Source organism: Arachis hypogaea, chromosome 18, assembly GCF_003086295.3.
Source record: "Arachis hypogaea cultivar Tifrunner chromosome 18, arahy.Tifrunner.gnm2.J5K5, whole genome shotgun sequence".
NCBI classification, from domain to species: domain Eukaryota; kingdom Viridiplantae; phylum Streptophyta; class Magnoliopsida; order Fabales; family Fabaceae; genus Arachis; species Arachis hypogaea.
In genome coordinates this window covers 85444341-85457018 of record NC_092053.1, presented here as the reverse complement: position 1 = coordinate 85457018, position 12678 = coordinate 85444341, and the positions used below count along the sequence as shown (strand labels likewise).

General features: G+C 38.5%; 1 non-coding gene across 1 annotated transcript; it reads left to right on the top strand.

Annotated features, from left to right (window-relative positions):
* Positions 1-1846: 1846 nt before the first annotated feature.
* Positions 1847-1954, top strand: LOC112774814 (small nucleolar RNA R71). The gene has a single exon (XR_003189273.1). It is a non-coding gene; the product is annotated as a small nucleolar RNA R71 (small nucleolar RNA).
* Positions 1955-12678: the final 10724 nt, after the last annotated feature.

Genomic DNA, 12678 nt, shown 5'->3' with positions numbered 1-12678 from the left:
GTTTAAACGCCAATAAGGTCTTCCTCCAGGGTGTGATTTTTCTTCTACTATTTTTGATTCCATTTTCAATTTTTATATTTATTTTGTGACTCCACATGATCATGAACCTAATAAAACAAGAAAGAACAAGAAAAATAAAATTAAATAAGTAAAAATTGGGTTGCCTCCCAACAAGCACTTCTTTAATGTCAATAGCTTGACAGTGGGCTCTCATGGAGCCTCACAGATGTTCAGAGCATTGTTGAGACTTCCCAACACCAAACTTAGAGTTTGACTGTGGGGGCTCTGGTTGACTCTGTTTTGAGAGAAGCTTACTGTGCCTCTTTTCCATGTTTACAGAAGGATGACCTTGAGTTTTAAACACAAGGGAGTCCTTGTTTAATTGAAGGACTAGTTCACCTCTGTCAACATCAATTACAGCTCTTGCTGTGGCTAGGAAGGGTCTTCCAAGGATAATGGATTCATCCTCATCTTTCCCAGTACCTAGGACTATGAAATCAGCAGGGATGTAAAGGCCTTCAACCTTTACTAACACGTCCTCTACTTGTCCATAAGCCTGTTTTCTTGAATTATCTGCCATCTCTAATGAGATTTTAGCAGCTTGCACCCCAAAGATTCCCAGTTTCTCTGTTACAGAAAGGGGCATGAGGTTTATCCCTGAACCAAGGTCACACAGAGCCTTTTGAAAGATCATGTTGCTTATGGTACAAGGTATTACGAACTTTTCAGGATCCTGTTTCTTCTGAGGCAATGTCAGTTGATCCAGATCACTTAGTTCATTGGTGAACAAGGGAGGTTCATCTTCCCAAGTCTTAATACTAAATAATTTGGCATTCAACTTCATGATTGCACCAAGGTACTTGGTAACTTGCTCTTCAGTAACATCCTCATTCTCTTCAGAAGATGAAAACTCGCCAGAGCTCATGAAGGGCATAAGGAGGTTCAATGGAATCTCTATGGTCTCTAGATTAGTCTCAGATTCCTTTGGTTCCTCAAACGGAAACTCCTTATTGATCACTGGACGTCCCAGGAGGTCTTCCTCACTGGGATTTACGTCCTCCCCTTCCTCTCCAGGTTCGGCCGTGTTGACTATGTCAATGGCCTTGCACTCTCCTTTTGGATTTTCTTCTGTATTGCTTGGAAGAGTACTAGGAGGGATTTCAGTGATCCTTTTACTCAGCTGGCCCACTTGTGCCTCCAAATTTCTAATGGAGGACCTTGTTTCATTCATGAAACTTACAGTGGCCTTAGATAGATCAGAGACTAAGTTTGCTAAATTAGAGGTATTTTGTTCAGAGTTCTCTGTCTGTTGCTGAGTGGATGATGGAAAAGGTTTACTATTGTTAAACATATTTCTTCCACCATTATTAAAGCCTTGTTGAGGCTTTTGTTGATCCTTCCACGAGAGATTTGGGTGATTTCTCCATGAGGGTTTATAGGTGTTTCCATAAGGTTCACCCATGTAATTCACCTCTACTATTGCAGGGTTTTCTGGATCATAAGCTTCTTCTTCAGAAGATGCCTCTTGAGTACTGTTGGATGCAGCTTGCATTCCATTCAGACTCTAAGAAATCATATTGACTTGCTGAGTCAATATTTTATTCTGAGCCAGTATGGCATTCAGAGTATCAATTTCAAGAACTCCCTTCTTCATAGGCGTCCCATTACTCACAGGATTCCTCTCAGAAGTGTACATGAACTGGTTATTAGCAACCATGTCAATGAGTTCCTGAGCTTCTGCAGGCGTTTTCTTTAGGTGAATGGATCCACCTGCAGAGGTATCCAATGACATTTTAGCTAATTCAGATAGACCATCATAGAATATATCCAGGATGGTCCATTCTGAAAGCATGTCAGAAGGACACTTTTTGGTCAGTTCTTTGTATCTCTCCCAAGCTTCATAGAGGGATTCACCTTCTTTCTGTCTGAAGGTTTGAACATCCACTCTAAGCTTACTCAGCTTTTGAGGAGGAAAGAACTTGGCTAAGAAAGCCTTGACCAGCTTATCCCAAGAGTTCAGGCTATCTTTGGGTTGAGAGTCCAACCATACTCTAGCTCTGTCTCTTACAGCAAAAGGGAAAAGCATGAGCCTGTAGACTTCAGGATCTACTCCATTAGTCTTAACAGTATCACATATCTGCAAGAATTCAGTTAAGAACTGAAAAGGATCTTCAGATGGAAGTCCATGAAACTTGCAGTTCTGCTGCATCAGAGAAACTAATTGAGGTTTCAGCTCAAAATTGTTTGCTCCAATGGCAGGAATGGAGATGCTTCTTCCATGTAAATTGGAATTAGGTGCAGTAAAGTCACCAAGCATCCTCCTTGCATTATTATTATTTTCGACTGCCATCTCCTCTTCCTGTTCGAAAATTTCTGAAAGGTGCTTGCTGGATTGTTGTAATTTAGCCTCTCTTAGTTTCTTTTTCAGAGTCTTTTCAGGTTCTGGATCTGCTTCAACAAGAATATTCTTGTCCTTGCTCCTGCTCATATGAAGAAGAGGGGACAGAAAAATAATAATAATAGAGTTCCTTTTTGCCCAAGCATAGAGGTTCCCTTATGTAAGTAGAAGAAAAGAAGAAGAGGAAATCTGAACTCAGAGAGAGAGGGTTCAGATTTTTGGTGAGATAAAGTGTTAGTAGATGAATAAATAAATAGAAGGAGATGAGAGAGAAAGAGGATTTTCGAAAATAATTTTTGAAACAGAGTTAGTGATTTTCGAAATTAGTTTTTGAAAAAGGTTAGTAATTTTCGAAAATTAAAATCAACAATTAAATTAATTAGTTAATTAAAAAGAAATTTTGAAAAAGAGAGAAGATATTTTCGAAAATTGGAGAGAGAGAGAGAGTTAGTTAGGTAGTTTTGAAAAAGATAAGAAACAAACAAAAAGTTAGTTAGTTAGTTGAAACAAACTTTGAAAATCAATTTTTGAAAAGATAAGAAGATAAGAAGTTAGAAAAGATATTTTAAAATCAAATTTTGAAAAAGATAAGATAAGAAGATATTTTTGAAAAGATATGATTGAAATTAGTTTTGAGAAAGATTTGATTTTTCTTTAAATCACAATTAATGACTTGATTCACAAGAAATCACAAAATATGATTCTAGAACTTAAAGTTTGAATCTTTCTTAACAAGTAAGTAACAAACTTGAAATTTTTGAATCAAAACATTAATTGATGATGATATTTTCGAAAATTATGATGTGAAATTAAGAAAAAGATTTTTGAAAAATATTTTAAAAATTTTCGAAAATAAATAAGGAAAGTGAAAAAGATATGATTTTTGAAAAAGATTTTGAAAAAGATAAGATTTTAAATTGAAAATTTGATTTGACTCATAAAAACAACTTGATTTTAAAATTTTTTGAAAAAGTCAAATCTAATTTTCGAAATTTTAAGATAGAAAAAGGGGAAGATATTTTTTTTTTGATTTTTGAATTTTTAATGATGAGAGGGAAAAACATGAAAAAGACTCAATGCATGAAAATTTTGGATCAAAACAATGAATGCATGCAAGAATGCTATGAATGTCAAGATGAACACCAAGAACACTTTGAATGTCAAGATGAACATCAAGAACTTATTTTTGAAAAATTTTTAATGAAAAGAAAACATGCAAGACACCAAACTTAAAAATTTTTCATGTATAGACACTATGAATGCAAGAATGCATATGAAAAACAAGAAAAGACACAAAACATGAAAACATCAAGATCAAACAAGAAGACTTACCAAGAACAACTTGAAGATCATGAAGAACACTATGAATGCATGAATTTTTCGAAAAATGCAAGATGAATATGCAATTGACACCAAACTTTCAACTTGACTCAAGACTCAAACAAGAAACATGAAATATTTTTGATTTTTATGATTTTTTTTTTGGATTTTTGTATATTTTTTTCGAAAAAACATATAGGAAAAAGAAAATAAGGATTTCAAAAATTTTTTTTTTAATATGAATTCCAGGAATCTTGTATTCTTAGTCTAAAGCTCCAATCCGAGGGTTAGGCATGGCTTAATAGCCAGCCAAGCTTTAGTATGTAACTCAGACATGCCACGGCTGACATTCCAATTAACTTGCCTCTATGCTGATGGTTGGAAGCCCCTATCCAAAATAATTAGACATGGCTTTACAGCCAGCCAGGCTTCAACATGCTTCATGAAACTCTAGAATTCATTCTTAAAAATTCTGAAGAAAAATATATTTTTGAAAAGATTTATTTTTTTTCTAAAACAGATGAGAAATTTTTGAAAGGTTTTTGAAAATTTTTTGAAAATAAACAAAAAGAAAATTACCTAATCTAAGCAACAAGATGAACCGTCAGTTGTTCAAACTCGAACAATCCCCGGCAACGGCGCCAAAAACTTGGTGCACGAAATTGTGAACTCAGGCAATGGCGTCAAAAACACTGTACGCACGTCTTAATAAATTGTTTTTCATTCATAACTTCGATACCACTAACCAGCAAGTGCACTGGGTCGTCCAAGTAATAAAACCTTACGTGAGTAAGGGTCGATCCCATGGAGATTGTTGGTATGAAGCAAGCTATGGTCATCTTGTAAATCTCAGTCAGGCGGATAATGATTGATTATGGAGTTTTTGAAAATACTAATAAATAAATAGAAAATAAAGATAGAAATACTTATGTATATCATTGGTGAGAATTTCAGATAAGCGTATAGAGATGCTTTCGTCCCTCTAAACTTCTGCTTTCCTGCTGTCTTCATCCAATCAGTCCTACTCCTTTCTATGGCTGGCTTTATGTAAGGACATCACCGTTGTCAATGGCTACTTTTTATCCTCTCTGGAAAATGGTCCGATGCGCTGTCACTGCATGGCTAATCGTCTGGAGGCATCACCCTTGTTAATGGCTGCATCCCATCCTCTTGTGAAAATGGTCCAAATGCTCTGTCACAGCACGGCTAATCATCTGAGGTTCTCGATCATACTGGAATAGGATTCACCCTCCTTTTGCGTCTGTCACTATGCCCAGCACTCGCGAGTTTGAAGTTCGTCACAGTCATTCAATCCCAGAGTCCTACTCGGAATACCACAGACAAAGTTTAGACTTTCCGGACTCTCATGAATGCCGCCATCAATCTAGCTTATACCACGAAGATTCTGATTAAGAGATCCAAGAGATACTCATTCAATCTAAGGTGGAACAGAAATGGTTGTCAGGCACGCATTCGTGGGGGAATGATGATGATTGTCACGTTCATCACATTCAGGTTGAAGTGCGAATGAATATCTTAGAAGCGGAATAAGTTGAATTGAATAGAAAAACAGTAGTACTTTGCATTAATCTTTGAGGAACAGCAGAGCTCCACACCTTAATCTATGGAGTGCAGAAACTCTACCGTATGAAAATACATAAGTGATAATGGTTCAGGCATGGCTGAATGGCCAGCCCCCATGAAAGTCTAAGATAGCATAAAACTGATCAAAGATGTCTAATACAATAGTAAAAAGTCCTATTTATACTAAACTAGTTATTAGGGTTTACAGAAGTAAGTAATTGATGCATAAATCCACTTCCGGGGCCCACTTGGTGTGTGCTTGGGCTGAACTTGAATGTTACACGTGTAGAGGTCAATCTTGGAGTTGAACGCCAGTTTGTAATGTATTTCTGGCGTTCAACTCTGGCTTGTGACGTGTTTCTGGCGTTTAACTCCAGACAGCAGCGTAGAACTGGCGTTCAATGCCCTTTTACGTCATCTAAACTCGGCCAAAGTATGGAAAGCCCTGGATGTCTACTTTCCAACGCAATTGGAAGTGCACCATTTTGAGTTCTGTAGCTCCAGAAAATCCACTTTGAGTGCAGGGAGGTCAGAATCCAACAGCATCAACAGTCCTTCTTCAATCTCTGAATCTGATTTTTGCTCAAGTCCCTCAATTTCATCCAGAAAATACCTGAAATCATAGAAAAACACACAAACTCATAGTAAAGTCTAGAAATGTGAATTTAACATAAAAACTAATAAAAACATCCCTAAAAGTAACTAGATTCTACTAAAAACATCCTAAAAACAATGCCAAAAAGCGTAAAAATTATCCGCTCATCAATGACGCAGGTGAAAAACTCCGTATGGCTCTGCCTTTTCTACTCTATAGGGACCTTCCCATCTTGATCTCAGTTTGCCTAGCATAAGCCTCATTCTGGAGTTATATAGAAGAACTAACTCTCCTGGTCTGAATTCTCTTCTTTTTATGTGCTTGTCATGGACAGCGTTCATCTTTTCTTTGTATCGCCTGGAATTGTCATATGCTTCTAGGCAAAGATTCTCCAATTCTGCTAGTTGCAGCTTCCTTTCAGCACCAGCTTCTTCAAAATTCATATTGCACTCCCTCACAGCCCAGAAAGCCTTGTGTTCCACTTCCACTAGAAGGTGGCAAGCCTTTCCGTATACTAAGCGGAAGGGGCTCATCCCAATGGGTGTCTTGTACGCGGTTCTATATGCCTAGAGTGCATCTTGTAGCTTGGCACTCCAGTCCTTCCTATGAGATTTTACTATCTTCTCTAGAATGTGTTTAATCTCCCTGTTAGACACTTGTGCTTGTCCATTGGTTTGAGGATGATAAGCTGTTGCTACTTTATGAACAATTCCATGCTTTTTTAGTAATCTTGTCAGTCTCCTGTTACAAAAGTGAGTGCCTTGATCACTCACGATTGCTCATGGTGACCCAAAGCGACAAATAATATGGTTTCTAACAAAAGAAATAACAGTGTTAGCATCATCAGTACAGGTAGGAATTGCTTCCACCCATTTAGAAACATAATCTACAGCTAACAGTATATAAAGGTGACCATTAGAGTTTGGAAAGGGTCCCATAAAGTCAATGCCCCAAACATAAAAAATTTCACAGAAAAGCATAATCTGTTGAGGCATCTCATCTCTCTTGGATATATTACCAAACCTTTGGCATGGGGAACAAGATTTACAAAATTCGGCAGCATCTTTAAAAAGAGTAGGCTACCAGAATCCATAGTCTAGAATTTTTCTAGCTGTTCTTTGAGGGCCAAAATGCCCTCCACTCTCAGATGAGTGGCAGGCCTCTAAAATGGACTGGAATTTTGATTGTGGTACACATCGTCTAATTACCTAGTCAGCACCACACCTCCATAAATATGGATCATCCAATATATAATATTTAGACTCGCTTTTCAGCTTGTCCCTTTGATGCTTAGTAAAATTTGGAGGGAAAGTGTGGCTAACTAGATAATTAGCTACAGGTGCATACCAAGGAACTACTTCAGATACTGCATGCAAACTATCAAATGGGAAAGCATCATTTATAGGGGTGGAGTCATGCTTAATGTGCTCAAGGCGACTCAAGTGGTCTGCCACTAAATTCTGGTTACCACTCCTATCCTTAATTTCTAAGTCAAATTCTTTTAGTAACAGTATCCAACGTATTAGCCTTGGTTTGGACTCCTTTTTAGCTAATAAATATTTTAGAGCTGCATGGTCTGAGTACACTACCACCTTAGTACCAAGTAAATAGGCTCGAAATTTATCCAGAGAAAAAAACAATAGCTAGAAGTTCTTTTTCAGTAGTAGTGTAATTAGACTGAGCAGCGTCTAAAGTCTTAGACGCATAAGCAATTACAAAAGGGTCTTTCCCTTCGCGCTGAGCTAGCGCCGCTCCTTCTGCATGGTTGGAGGCATCACACATAATTTCAAATGGCTAGCTCCAGTATGGTCCTCTCACAATCGGAGCTTGAGTTAGGGCGATCTTTAGCTTATCAAATGCTTGCATGCAATTTTCACTGAACTCGAACTCAATATCTTTCTGCAATAGTCTGGATAAAGGCAATGCTACCTTACTGAAGTCCTTAATGAATCTCCTGTAAAAACCTGCGTGGCCAAGGAACGAACGAACTTCTCTCATAGAGGAGGGGTAAGGTAAACTAGAAATGACATCTACCTTTGCTGGATCTACAGAAATACCAGTGTTAGACACAACATGTCCTTGTACAATTCCTTGTTTTACCATAAAGTGACATTTTTAAAATTCAATACAAGGTTTGTACTAACACACCTGTCTAATACTCTAGACAAACTATCCAAGCAAAGGCTAAATGAATCACCATATACACTAAAATCATCCATAAAAAATTCCATACAATTCTCAATAAGATCTAAAAAGATGCTCATCATGCATCTTTGGAAAGTAGCCGGTGCATTACATAAGCCAAAGGACATCCTTTTGTATGCATACGTTCCAAAGGGACATGCAAAAGTAGTCTTCTCCTGATCTTCAGGAGCTATATGAATTTGAAAGTAGCCTGTATAGCCATCTAGAAAGCAGTAATGGGATTTACCTGACAGGCGATCAAGCATCTGATCAATAAATGGCAAAGGGTAATGATCCTTGCGAGTAACCTGGTTGAGACGCCTATAGTCAATGCAGACCTTCCATGAATTCTGCACTCTAGTTGTCAGGAGCTCTCCATACTCATTCTTGACTGTTGTGACTCTAGACTTTTTGGGCACCACTTGTACTTGACTGACTCATTCACTGTCTGAGATGGGGTAAATGATATCTGCTTCAAGTAGCCTGGTCACTTCTTTCTTGACAACTTCTAAGATGGTTGGATTCAATCTTCTTTGAGGCTGACGGACAGGCTTTGCTCCCTCTTCTAAGAATATTCTGTGTTCACAAACTTGAGGGCTGATGCCTACTATATCCGCCAAGCTCCATCCAATTGCTTTCTTATGTTTTCTCAGCACACTGAGCAGTTGCTCTTCTTGTTGAGAAGTGAGTTCCCTTACAATGATAACTGGAAACTTTTGATTATCCTCAAGGTAAGCATACTTGAGGTGTGGAGGAAGGGGCTTTAATTCCAATTTCTGCTCATGGCTAAGCTCTGGATCATTGGGGGCTAGTGATAATGGCAAAGTGTCCGCATTGTGTTCAGAGGGTGTCCCCACACTTGGACCTTGCTCCATGTGCTTCTCTTTTATTTCTTCTTGGTGAACTGATGCATTTGCATATTTGCTAGATTAGCTAGTCAGTTTAGTTAGTTTTAGTTTAGTTTCACTCATTTTCTTTGAATTAAACAAGTATTTTTATGAGTTTTGTTTTCATGCATAAGAATACCAAGGACCATGTTAATTGTGGCTAATTTCATGCAAATGAGTCAAGGAATGCATAAATAAATAAATCTCATAAAGTTGATTACATTGATTGCATGCATTGGTGAGACTTTGAAGCAAGTTTCCTTGTTTATGATAGGTGATGCAACAAGAAGGCATTGAAGCAATAATGAAGCAAGCAAGTGGCTAACAATTCATTCAAGAAGAGAAACATACACGTTGCAAACTTGGAGTTACATTGGAGTGCTTGGCAACAACGCCAAGAAGTAAACTGGGCAAGAAGAAGAGGAATTTGGCGTTGCCAACGCTAGGAACAAGGGCGTGCTTCTAGGCAACGCCAGGCAGCCCTGGGAAATGAATATAAAGGAGTTGCACGTTGCCAACTTGCACTTCAACTAGAGTGTCCATCAACAACGCCCAACAATGCAAGGCAGCCCTGGAGAACACATTTGGGCGTTGCCAACTTGGAGAAAGGGTGAGTGTTTGATGGTAACGCCCAACAATGCAAGGCAGCCCTGGAGAACACATTTGGGTGTTGCCAACTTGGAGAAAGGGTGAGTGTTTGATGGTAACGCAGGCAAGCAAGGAATTGGGCTAGGGAGGAGCTCGAGGGCGTTGCCAACGTGGGAATGTATAGGCGTTCTTCAAGGCAACGCTGAGCTAGAAGATTTTGTCCAGCCAAGGAAGCTCGAGCACGTTACCAACTCCATGATGTATGGACGTGTTTGATGGAAACGCCAGCGACATAGGCAATTCAAGGCAACCCAGGGAAGAAGCTCGAGCACGTTGCCAACGTGCTGCTTCACTAGAGTGTTTAGAGGCAACGCCAGGGAGGAAAGCTTGGAAGGAGGCAATCCTGGAGAGCACGTTGCCAACGTGCTGCTTCACTAGTGTGTTTGAAGACAACGTCAAGACTTGGCCCAAGAAGGGGAGAAGCTGGCATTGCCAACGCCAGGAACAAGAGACGTGTTCCAAGGCAACGCAGCAAGCCTTGGATCTCTACCCATCGAGCACGTTGCCAACGCCAGCCTTCATTGGTGTGTTTGGCAACAACTCAAGGCAATTTGGATGATGCCTCTCCAACTCAAGCACATTGCCAACTCCAGGAAGAGTTGGAGTGTTTTGTGACAACGCAGCAAAGAATGCTTGGGGCCATAAGGAAAGCACGAACACGTTGGCAACGTGCCAACAAGGGGGAGTGTTCAGCAACAATGCCAGCCCCATGTCTCAGCCTTGGGAGGTTTGGCACGTTGCCAACTTGGAAGAGAGGGGCGTGTTCAGCAACAACTCCAACAAACTTGGCAGCCTGACCTTACCTTCTTTGAGGAAGCATAACTTGAGCTAGAAAAATCCAATTGAGATGATTCCAAGTGCATTAGAAAGAAGACACTCTGAGCTTTCCAATGATGTATGATAGTCCATATTGAAGCAGAGGATTAACACTCAAAGTCTGGGCAACATTAAGCATGAAAGTAAAGTCAAGAAGAAGAAAAGCAAGTTGTTAGCAACAACTTGGGCTAACAACGCCCAAGTATCAAAACCCACTACCAGGAAAATACCATGCACGTTGCCAACGTGCATTAAGGCTAGCATTTTTGGAAAAAATGCCAAGCCATTGGGCCAGAAGCATTATGAATGAACTCCTCCTTCCATGTTTAGCAACACTTCTTCCATTGAGCCAGGAATTCAACAAAGAGAAAGCCTACATTGCTAGCCCAAATTAAAGATCTCTGAAGGAGTTTTAGGAGTAGTATAAATAGAAAAGAGTTTGGTACTTTGAGGGGACTTTTTGACTTTTATTTTTTTAGCAATTTTTACTCTTAGATACTTTTACTTTTACACTTAGAGTTTTTTTTTTGGTTTTCACTGCTTCTCAACCATATTCTATTTTGTTTAGCTTGCAACTTTGAATTTTAATTTTAAGAACTTCTTCTTCTTCTTCATTCTTCTCTATACTTAGTTTAATTTTCATCTATTGCAATTGTTGTTGAAATTGGAGCTATGATTCACTAAACCCCACTTTCATTAGGGGGAAGAGCTCTGTTTATTTGAATGAATTGATAACCCCTCTTCTCCTTCTTAATTCAAGTGGTTAATCCAAGAGGAAACTCTTGTTCTTCAAAGATTTAATCACCATCGAGAGAGGGATTAATCTATATGAATTATGTGGTGAATTTGAGAAAGGAGCCACATAATTCAGTTTAGAGTTCATCCTTTCATGATTTCCTTAATCAATACACTTTGGTTGGTATGTGAGATGTAACCTCCCTTAGTTGAGATTCTGGAAGTTGTGTGGCTTGGATTAGAAATTGAACTTCATCCCTTCTCATGAACAATTAGATCACGAGAGTGGCAATTCGTTGTGTTGAGAGAAATTGAGTAACCAAGAGATTGGGACTCAATTACCCACAAATTGCCTTGGATCTATACCCATGATTGAGAAGGAATTGATCAACATCAATTCATGAGAATTTGCATCTCCGATCCCTAATGATCCTTTCCATCATTAATTCTCATTTTTTTTGCTCTTTAGTTGTTTGAATACCCATTTTCCAATTCCCTTCTACATTCTTGCAATTCATTATTCTTGTCATTTACATTCTGTTTCTATATTTCTTGCTATTTACTCTTATGCTCTTTAAAATTCTGCAATCTTTACTTTCTTGCAATTTATCTTTAATGTCATTTAAGTTTCTTGCATTTTAAGTTTCAGTTATTTACTTTCATCTTCTTTCTCTCTTCTAATTCTTTAAATTCCTTGCCATTTAACTTTTTGCAATTATGTTCAAAAATCACAAATCTCATGAAATCAAAACAATGTTTGCTTGACTAAATCTACCATTTAACTAAAGTTGCTTAATCTACCAATCTCCGTGGGATCGACCTCACTCTTAGTGTGTTTTATTACTTGATACGACCCGGTATACTTGCCGGTAATTACGTGAAATTAATTTTTTACGTATTAAGTTTTTGGCGCCGTTGCCGGGGATTGAATTAGATTGAGAATGATTAAGTGAAGTGAAGATCTAGATCTAGCACTTTTTATTTTTTTCCTTTAACTTTTAACTAACACACTAACTATTTGAATTTTTGCTTAAGCCAACTAACATTTCACTTCAGCCATGGATTGAAATGTTATTGCCTTTCTAGTGTTGTGTGATTCTTATGCTTTGGTTGCATGTCAGGTACAAGGAGAATTATATCCACTTTTTGTGAACAAGACGAAAGAACCCTTAGAAGATTAAGAAGAGATGAAAGAGGGAAAAACATTGTTGGAGAAGAGGAGTCAGAAGAAGAATTCCAAGATATGGAGGAACACTTAACAAATCCACCGAATCTACCAGAAAGGGTAGCCAATAACAATAACAACCCACCTCAAAGGAGAGTTCTAGCTTCTTACACTCTCCCAAATCCAAGACACTGTGGGAGCAATATATTTGCCCCCAATGTTCATGCAAACAATTTTGAATTGAAGCCTCAACTCATCACCCTCGTGCAGAACAATTGCTCCTATGGAGGAGGCCTCCTTGAGGACCCAAATCAACACTTATCTGTCTTCCTAAGAATTTGTAAAA